Consider the following 9,630-nt stretch of genomic DNA (forward strand, 5'->3'; position numbering starts at 1 on the left):
AAGGGTTGGTAACACAAAGGGCATCTGGCTGTAGAAAATTTGGCTCAATAAACTTCATCTGATCCATGAAAGCATGGGAAAGTAGACATTAAAATGAGGATGATGATGATGATGATGGTTGCTGCAAATCAATTGGCCATGTATAGGATTGCTTGTTGGCTTGTGTTGATCCTATGGGTAGTTTAGGGAAAATAAAACCATGTCATATATTTATTCTCAGGTAATAAATGACTGGATGTGGTCTTTGTCAATTATCTTTTATTATTTAAGACTCTCTCTGACTTTGTGCCAAAATTTGAAACAATTATTAAAGACTCATGCTAAGCTGGGTCTACAAACCGGTTTTTAAACTGGTTTGATGTCCTTGAAATAAAAGATGGAGGTCACAGTCTTTACCCTGCAAATGTAGGACTTTGTCAGTATTGTGTCAAATTTAAAAAAAGAAAAGAAAAGAAAACAGAGCAGCAGAGAGACAAAAGAGATACATTAGCGGACAGAATGTTTTAAACTACTGAAGTCAAATTCCACCAGGTTGGTATTCCTCCAGAATCAAAGTAAGTAAAAATAGCTGGATTTAATCTACTATTTCCCCTCCTTTACAACTTTAGAACCATGTGATGATATTGATATTACAATGCCATGGCTAAGTTGTGCTTTCTTGGGAAAAAAAATGAAGACACTAGGTTTATACATCATATGATGATGTCAGTGACTATAATGTTACTTGTTATATAATGACAATGCCTTGAGCAGTGGTTCTCAACCTTTTCCTGGCCATCACCCACTAAAAGCTATTTTTGACACAAGCTAATTAATAATTGCCCACCAAAAAATGAATACAAAAATTAAATATAATGTAATTTCAACTAATCAACACTAAAAAAAATTTTGTACATGGAAATGCAAAGGAAAAACAAATTAAAATAAAACTATTCTAAATTTAAATGTAGAAAAGGACGAACTAGTGTGAGCCCTGAGATTGGTGAGGTTCCACAAAAAATTCAACGTCAGTTTTAATGCTACTCAAACAGATACGAATATCTCCACATGAAATAATGTCAAATCTGTTTCTTTCCTTCGGCAAAATGTAATTGGCAGTACTAAATCCAGTTTCGACAAGATATGTCAGGAAACACAAAAGGATTTTTGACATTTGTGACCACAAATTTGGATATAGAGATTTTACAGTGTCTGATTGCCAAAATTCAGAAAATCTTTCTTTTTTTAACTTAATTTTGAAATTCATCACTACATTTTATCTTGATGACTTCCTCCGAGATATTTTCATGTGCACTGTGAGGATCACAACTGAATGGGTCAGTCATCCAGGGCTGAATAGCGAAGTTAAATAAATTGGCAAATCTGGTTTCTAAATCATTTTACAAAGCAGACAGATGGTCACAATAAATATCAATGTCATTTTCAAATAAGTCGATTTCTGCTAGTTCGGACATATGAAACTTAGTTTTAAATTAACTTGAAAAAGATTGAGTTTTTCAACAAAACCTCTCATCACTCGTTTACAGCCTATCAGCGTTATCATTTTTCCCTACAGCAGAAGAGAGACTACATTCAGCTTATGGAAAGTCCAACTAAGATATTGTATGTTCTTTTGAGCTTGAATTTCAGTGGCTAAGTCCGAGTGTCCTTCTGTTTGTAAGAACATAACTATTGTATTAAATAAATTTACAAATCTTTCCAAGCAGTTGCCTTTGGATAGCCAACGAACATTGGTATGCAAAAGAAGTCTTATATATTGTTTGTCAGAATCGACACAAAATTTTTGAAAAAGACAGTCACATTTACTGTTAGATTTAATTTTGTTTATCGATTTTATAACAGTGTTCAATGACTGATTTAGAATAGGGCTTATATTTTTGGCCACGAGGTTATGCCTGTGTAGCACACAGTGTATAACTAGAATCTGGGGGCACAACTTTTTTAAATGCAAGATAAATCCGTTGTGTCTTCCAACCATAGACATTGCACCATCAGCTGCACCTGAAACTAAGTTTTCATAATATGGAATTTTTTTTGTCTTCCAAAAACGTTTTCCCTGTAGAAAATATAAAAGTGCCCATTGTGTCAGTCTCCAACAGTTTTACAAATAATAAATTTTCTTGTAATGCACAGTTTCTATCAAAATATCACACATATCCCATTAAAAGTGCCTTATTGTCAATAACTGCTTTCATCAATTTGAATAGAAAAATTCATTGTTTTCAATCTTTGAATTAGTACGTTTTCTATATGACCTGACATTTCATCAATTCTCCTACGTACAGAAGCATTACTCAAAGGTAGAACTTTAATGATAGATGAAGAATCTTGATTCGTAACTTTTGATATTACTGCTTCTACTGCAAGCATAATAATCTTTTCAGCTACCGTATGTGCACTACCTGTTTTTGCAATAATTTCTGCAATTTTGTAGGAAGCAATCAGTCCACCATCATTAAATTTTGTCTGTTTCTTAAAATAATGATTTAACAGTGCTCTGATTTTTAAAATATTTGATAGTCTTACAGACTTTTTTGGGGTGTTTTCTTCTCATGTGGTCAGAGAGTCAAGAGGGCTTCCATTGGACAAAAGTTGATGACACACAAGACAATAGGGCAGCTTTGGTTCTGCAGAGTTCTTGATGAAACCACATTGTAAGTACTTATCAATATACTGCCATAAAAAGTGGGTGAGAATGAATGCAAATTAGTAATCACTAAACTGACTATTATATCTGTGTCCGACAGTTAAAAGAGGGAACGTAAAATTCAGGCCTTGTTGTTATGATGGACTGGATGCATGATTGCCTGTTGTGAGTACAGTCACTGATTGAAGACTACATTCATTGCCCCGCCAAAATTTGATTTTTGGCCTCAAGGGGGCGATTCACCCCTGGCTGAGAACCACTGACTTAGAGTATTACCCGTCATGTGACTGGTAACTTTGATACTATACTTTTACCACCATGGGTAATTTGATAAAATTATAACTATTGTATGCATGTATGTCATATTTCCCGATATTACCCATGGTGATAAAAGTATACTTAACAAAGTTACCTATCATATAATGGGTAGCACTCATGTATTAATATTACTGTAGCAATATAAGGTGGTGAGCTGGCAGAAGCATTAGCATTCAGGGTGAAAAGCTTAGCAGCATTTTGTTCATTTTTCTGTTCTGAGTTCAAATTCTGTCAAGGTAAACTTTGCCATTTATTCTTTTGGGGTCGATAAAATAAGTAGTAGTCGAATACTGGGGAGGTAGGGTTGATGTAATCAATACTGGCCTTGTTTCAAAATTTGAAACTAATATTATTATAGCAATTTATAGTGATACATTAATTTTGAATAGTTTGCTATAGTTTAAGTTAGCAACCACCCTAGTGATTAATGTTAAAAACCAAAATAAAAAACTTTAAAAAAAAAAAAACAATTTACACTGCTTACAAACATCTTATTTGAAAAGCATCTAAGGAAAATCATTACAGTAATTACTAACTATTGCAGAGCCTTTTTCAGCAAATTACTGCCATTTACTCCCACCTTTGTCCTCTGTAGCTATAATTCTTTCTTTCTCCCTGTGTGTGTGTGTGTGTGTGTGTAAAATTCCTTCACTCATTGTCTGCTACCAAGCTTAGAATGTGCACTCATCCAGCATCTTTGATGTTAACTGTGTCTTTTACTCTCTTTCTAAACTCTCTATAATACGTAAAGTTTGTTGGAGAAATCAATCAACATTTATATTGGTACTTGCTAGAGCTTATTCAAATCTATAAAACTAAAGCCTTCTGTCTGCATAACACAGAAAAAAAAAAAAAAGGAAAACAACCTCTTGTTTGACCTGGTTTGTTTTACTTCATCAAATTTAAAAGTTGTTTGAAAATAAATTTTAAAAAAAAGTATTTAATTGCTTATCTCATTGTACAAATAACAAAACTCCAGCCAATGACAGAGCCCCTATATGGTCAGTTGATCATCTAGAAATGGCAGCCAAATCTCTCAGAAATAATAGCCTTATATCTTGTGAAAGTTAGGACACACTGGAAAAATCAGGTAAATTTTGCTGTTGATAAGAGTGAAAAGAAATGTTAAGTTTCTGAGAAATGTGCTTTGAAAGAGGAGTAGTAATGTGATCGAATGGCTGGTTGAGGAGTGAGAGAGAAATGAATAGGTTAAAAAGTAGAAGAGAGAGTAGCTGAGGTGATTGCAGTGAATGAGAGATGGAGAGACTGAGGTGTGGGTAGTAATGGTAGGAAGGCTGAGAGGTAGTGTGAGAGAGGAGATACAGGTGAAGATAGATGTGGTGAGAGGAAAGGCTGGCAATGTAGTGTGAGTTAAGTGATAGTTTTTGAGTAGTGTTTGGATTATATAGATATGCTTATATATTGCACTTTGCTGTGATACTGACTAGTTCAAAAAATTTAATAGACATGTCTTTTATTTTGGCTTCAAAGTATTTCGTAGAATTTACAGTCAGGGATCATGACATGACAAAAGCTACTAGTGATGAATGCCATCTCCTCCATGGACACTGACCCCACCTCCCCCACTAGCCCAAAGACTGAACTCGAGAATAAACTTCTGTAGCCATGTCTAGCCTCTAACAATATCTCAGAAAGAAACCAGAGTTCAGCTCTGTATGAAATATCTTGAGAGCAACCTTTCTCCAATTGACATAGGAATCCTTTCAGTTGAAAACTTCCTTCCTGGCTCAGAAGTACCATGGATTCAATGGAAGACACTTGACTGAATGAGAATAGGATGATCAAAAAATGCTTTGGTTAGATGGGGTTCCAAGATCTGCCAAACCACTTAATGTGGAGAAGCAAATAAATACTATGGAACACTACCTTGTCTTCCCTCTACTACCCAATTATTACAACACAAAATACCTTGCAGAGTTCAATAAAAATTCAAAGAACTGTAAAAAATGGGAACCTGTCATATAATCATTACACTTCAAAGAATCAAAAGAATAAACAAGTCAACTGATAAAGAAATTTGTTTAAAAAAAATAATGAATGCTGATCGCTTGTTTTTGTCATTGGAGAACATTTCCTTCCTTTAGACAATGTGTGTTCATATCACGATTCATTGATGTAAAGGACTTTGAGGCACTTCTGTGTTTCAACCTTTTTCTATGTCTCATCAGTCAAAGCTATCTCAAAACCAATGAATCAAACAAGGCTACTGGCTCTTGCTTATATAAACAAATTACTTGCTGATGCACATTGATGTCTGCCAAACTAACAATAATTCACAATGTGCATGCAGAACAGAGATCCAAGCAATAACATCTATTCATCCTGAATACATTCTGGCAGTTTAAAATGTGAATATGCTGACTGTTATTGTATTTCATCATCAGAGAACATCTCTTCTCTTAGGACGATGTGTGTTCATAGTACATACCATTCATTGATGTAAAGTGGGGAAACACATATCATCTAGAGGGAGATGTTCTCTGATGATGAAATACAACAGTGATTGACATATTCACCTTTGAATCTACCAGAACACATTGACAATGAATATATTACAAATTAAAGCTGTTAGTGACATATGTGTGGAACACATTTAAAAAATTTGATTCGCTTCAATTTCAGTGCACCAGCATGGCCGCAGCTCAATGACTGAAACAAGTAAAAGATAAAAAGATAGAGAAATTATTTTTACAAATTTTGCCCATTTTAATTTTCTGAAGTTTCATCATCAAACCATTTTCTTTCTCATAATTAGTATACCACTAGTATTAACTGAATGTCTCAATTATGAAGAGATAGGATTTCTCTTTCATAGCTATTCATTGCTATATTCCTCCAAACCAGCAAAAAGTTAAATACACAAAACTCAATCAAGATACATCATAATAAAAAGATCAACTTGAACAAAATTGTACAAGTAAAATTTCTTTAAATCTATTGAGGCAAGAATAAATTACAGGTGTTTTGCTTTGGATAAATTTCTTGTTAAAATCTTAGTGTTTTACTAATTTTAGGTGAGATGAGGCTTAGTGCATAAGCAAGATATAGGTTTTTTTTTTTTTTTTTTAAAGGATATTTATAAAGAAATGGTTATATAAATAACTACCAATTCACCACTAATGTTTCATAATTTTAAGTAAATTAAAAAAATATAGTCAGTTATTAGTGGTGGAAAAAAAATGATGTGAATTTTTCTGTTGAGAAATTTTCTAAGATATTTGTTATAAAAATAAAATGTAAACAAATTCAATAACATATGTAACAGAAAAATAAAAAAATAAAACAAAAATCAGATAAATAACACAAACCAATACACTAAACAAATAAAAATGTGTACAACTAAAATATGCTTGATTAGAAAAAAAAAAAATGCCAACTCGATTGATAAAGTTAATATGATTGATTAAATATATTACACACACAGACATATAATTACTGACTTTACTGCATTCAATGCTCAGGTGTACTATGACTAGGATGAGGCTTACATGACTCAGCTTTCCCAAGCAGTCACCCTTCTAAATACTAACTAGGCTTGACATTGTTTAACTTCAATGAAAGGACAAAAACTGGCACATTCAACATGTGTGTGTGTGTCTGTGTACATACATATACCGGTATACACACATGCATATACACATTACAACACTGACATTTCTGAACACTGATGATCCGGAACCTCTTATAATCTCACACAAGCAGGAACTTCAAATTCCCTTGGCTGCCAGGCTAATTAACTGGTACCTCGCACAGTACAGTATTAATAAATTTATATCATTTACACTAATATGCAGACATCTGTATTTTATTTAATTATTTAAATAAATTTAATATTTGATTACTGATTAATTTAGAGTGTGACTACTCCTGGTTTCAAAGAGTCAGTATCTGGAATGGCTTTAGAACCAAAAGTTCTGAAAAATCCATGTTGTACCTGTACATATACATACATATACACACACACACACATATTTATATGTGTGTGTGTGTATGTCTGTGCATGTGTGTTTTATTATATCAAAACATGAGAGCCAACTCTGAGCTTTGGCTTTTGCTGATAATGACTGTTGAGAAGAAAGAGACCTGTAGTATTTATAAAATTAGGGAGCTATTTTTCTCTACAATTGTGATCAGCGAAAGATAAAACTCAAAACAGAAAGGCATTTTTTTTTTGATATCACAAACATAGCTATCCGTTCTACCCAATGTATCGAGTTCTGTATCAATGTTTGCACTATGTAAAATATACACTTGTACATGTTACAACACACTATATGTACATATGCTGCTTTATGTCAAATGACTAAGTGCTCAATACATGTTGTAGAAAATATGCTTTTGTTTTTATTGAAACAGTTTTAGTTTCAATAAAAAATACTATATACATATATATATATATATATATGTATATATATATATTTGGTACTCAAGAAGACTGCCACAGCAGAATTAATACTGGTGCTGGTGATACATAAAAAGCTCTCCTGCTGGTTCCACATTAATTTTGTTGTTGGCACTCCGTCGCTTACGACGTCGAGGGTTCCAGTTGTTCCGATCAACAGAACAGCCTGCTCCTGAGATTAACGTGCAAGTGACTGAGCACTCCACAGACACGTGTACCCTTAACATAGTTCTCGGGGATATTCAGCGTGACAGTGTGACAAGGCTGACCCTTTGAAATACAGGTACAACAGAAACAGGAAGATGGAGTGAGAGAAAGTTGTGGTGAAAGAGTACAGCAGGGTTCGCCATCATCCCCTGCTGGAGCCTCGTGGAACTTTAGGTGTTTTCGCTCAATAAACACTCACAATGCCCGGTCTGGGAATCAAAACCGCGATCCTATGACCGCGAGTCCGCTGCCCTAACCACTGGGCCATTGCGCCTCCACTCCACATTAAACACACTAATGATTGTGCCACATAAAAAAAAAACTCCCAATACACTCTATGGAGTAGTTGTTTGTGTTAGAAAGGACATCCAGTTGTAAAAACCATGCCAGAACAGACAATGGAGCCTAGTGCAGCCCTTGGCCTTACCAGCTCCAGTCAAACCATCCAACCCATACCAGCATGGAAAACAGATATTAAATTATGATAATATATATATTTATATATATATATATATAACATTTTCCATGGTAAGCTGTGATATTTGCTTTTTCTTAGAGCCAAAAGTTTTTTTAAAATGACTGCTTTTCTCTATCCTAACAACTTAGTAAGAAGTCGAATCTACTGTCTGCAAGGTTGAGTTGTGTACTCTGCTAAGAGCATAGCAGAACTCTACCTTAAAATCTTTGATTTCCTATCATATCTCACATTTATAATACCTCATTTAATAAATGCTAATTTTCTTGTGTCATATGTTGTATCACAAGTAATCTTGGATTAACCCTTCTAATAACAGTTTATTTGTTATCTCCTCATAATAAACTCAGAATTTCTTAGCAAATATATTATTTTTAAGTATATGTTATTTTCTTGCATGAAAGAGTTTGAATCAAAGAGAAAAGGCCAAGTATAAGCTAGCAGTAACAACAGCTAAGAGAAATGGCCTTCATTAGTAAAAACAAAAATGACAACTCAGCTTATACAGAGAAGAAAGTCTTAATTGGAACTCAGAATAACAGAACTGGTAAAAATAAAAAAAGTACAACAAAAAAACTAAAAGTAACTTTACCCTTTTGATACTAACCTGTCACAGACCATTCTAGGTCTATGATACAAAATCCTTAATTTCTTAAATTAACCATATTTAAATTCAGACATTCCATCATAATTTTATCTATGAGCCTTTTGTGAAATATTCCAAACAACAAATTCAACTTTTTGATACCAATGCACCTGAGGCTGTTCCTGGTTCTATGATGCCTTCTTCCTGTTTTAATGTGATCTAAATTAAAACCTTCCATCAAAATTTTCTACATTGATTTATGTTTCAAATTCAAACACTTTCTTACTAAGGACTAAATTCTTTTTCATTTTCAAAACTAAATGAAATGAACAGCATACTTCAACAGAAATATAGTAACAAAAGAGTTAATAATAAGTAAAATTAGTTATTATATTAAATCCCTCAAATTTGTTCACTATCTTTATATAAAAATTAACTGAAATACATAAGGCAGTATTTCAATAGAAATACAGAGAACAATGGGTTAACACAGATTTCGTTCAAGAGATTTAAAGCATTTCCCCCATATATTTCTAGAAAGATCTTGAAAGAACTTCATCGGCACCTAAATAAAAACTCAAGCTATTTGCTTATCTTTTTTTTTAAAACAATATTTTATCAGAGCAACTAAACTAAATACCAAAAAATTTTCTTATTACAGCATTATATTTGCAAACTAAAAAATAAATTAACAAAACCAACAAATCAATTAAAAGGAATAGATGAATTTTATAAATCTTTTTTACTCTTGAAATAGATCATGTGTTTTTTGGTTTTTATTCTTTTACTTTCTCTTTAGTTCATCTTCAGTTTTCAATAAAATTAAATTAGCCTCACCGATGTTTTAATAACCTATCAAATGCTTTCGTAACTTCTCATAACAATAATAATAATTGAAGTAATTAAAAAAAAATACGAGGAGAGGAAAAAGCAAAAAGAAAAAGGAAAAAAAAGCTTATGTATCACATATTTTC

Source organism: Octopus bimaculoides, chromosome 9 (genome assembly GCF_001194135.2).
Source record: "Octopus bimaculoides isolate UCB-OBI-ISO-001 chromosome 9, ASM119413v2, whole genome shotgun sequence".
In the NCBI taxonomy this organism is placed as follows: domain Eukaryota; kingdom Metazoa; phylum Mollusca; class Cephalopoda; order Octopoda; family Octopodidae; genus Octopus; species Octopus bimaculoides.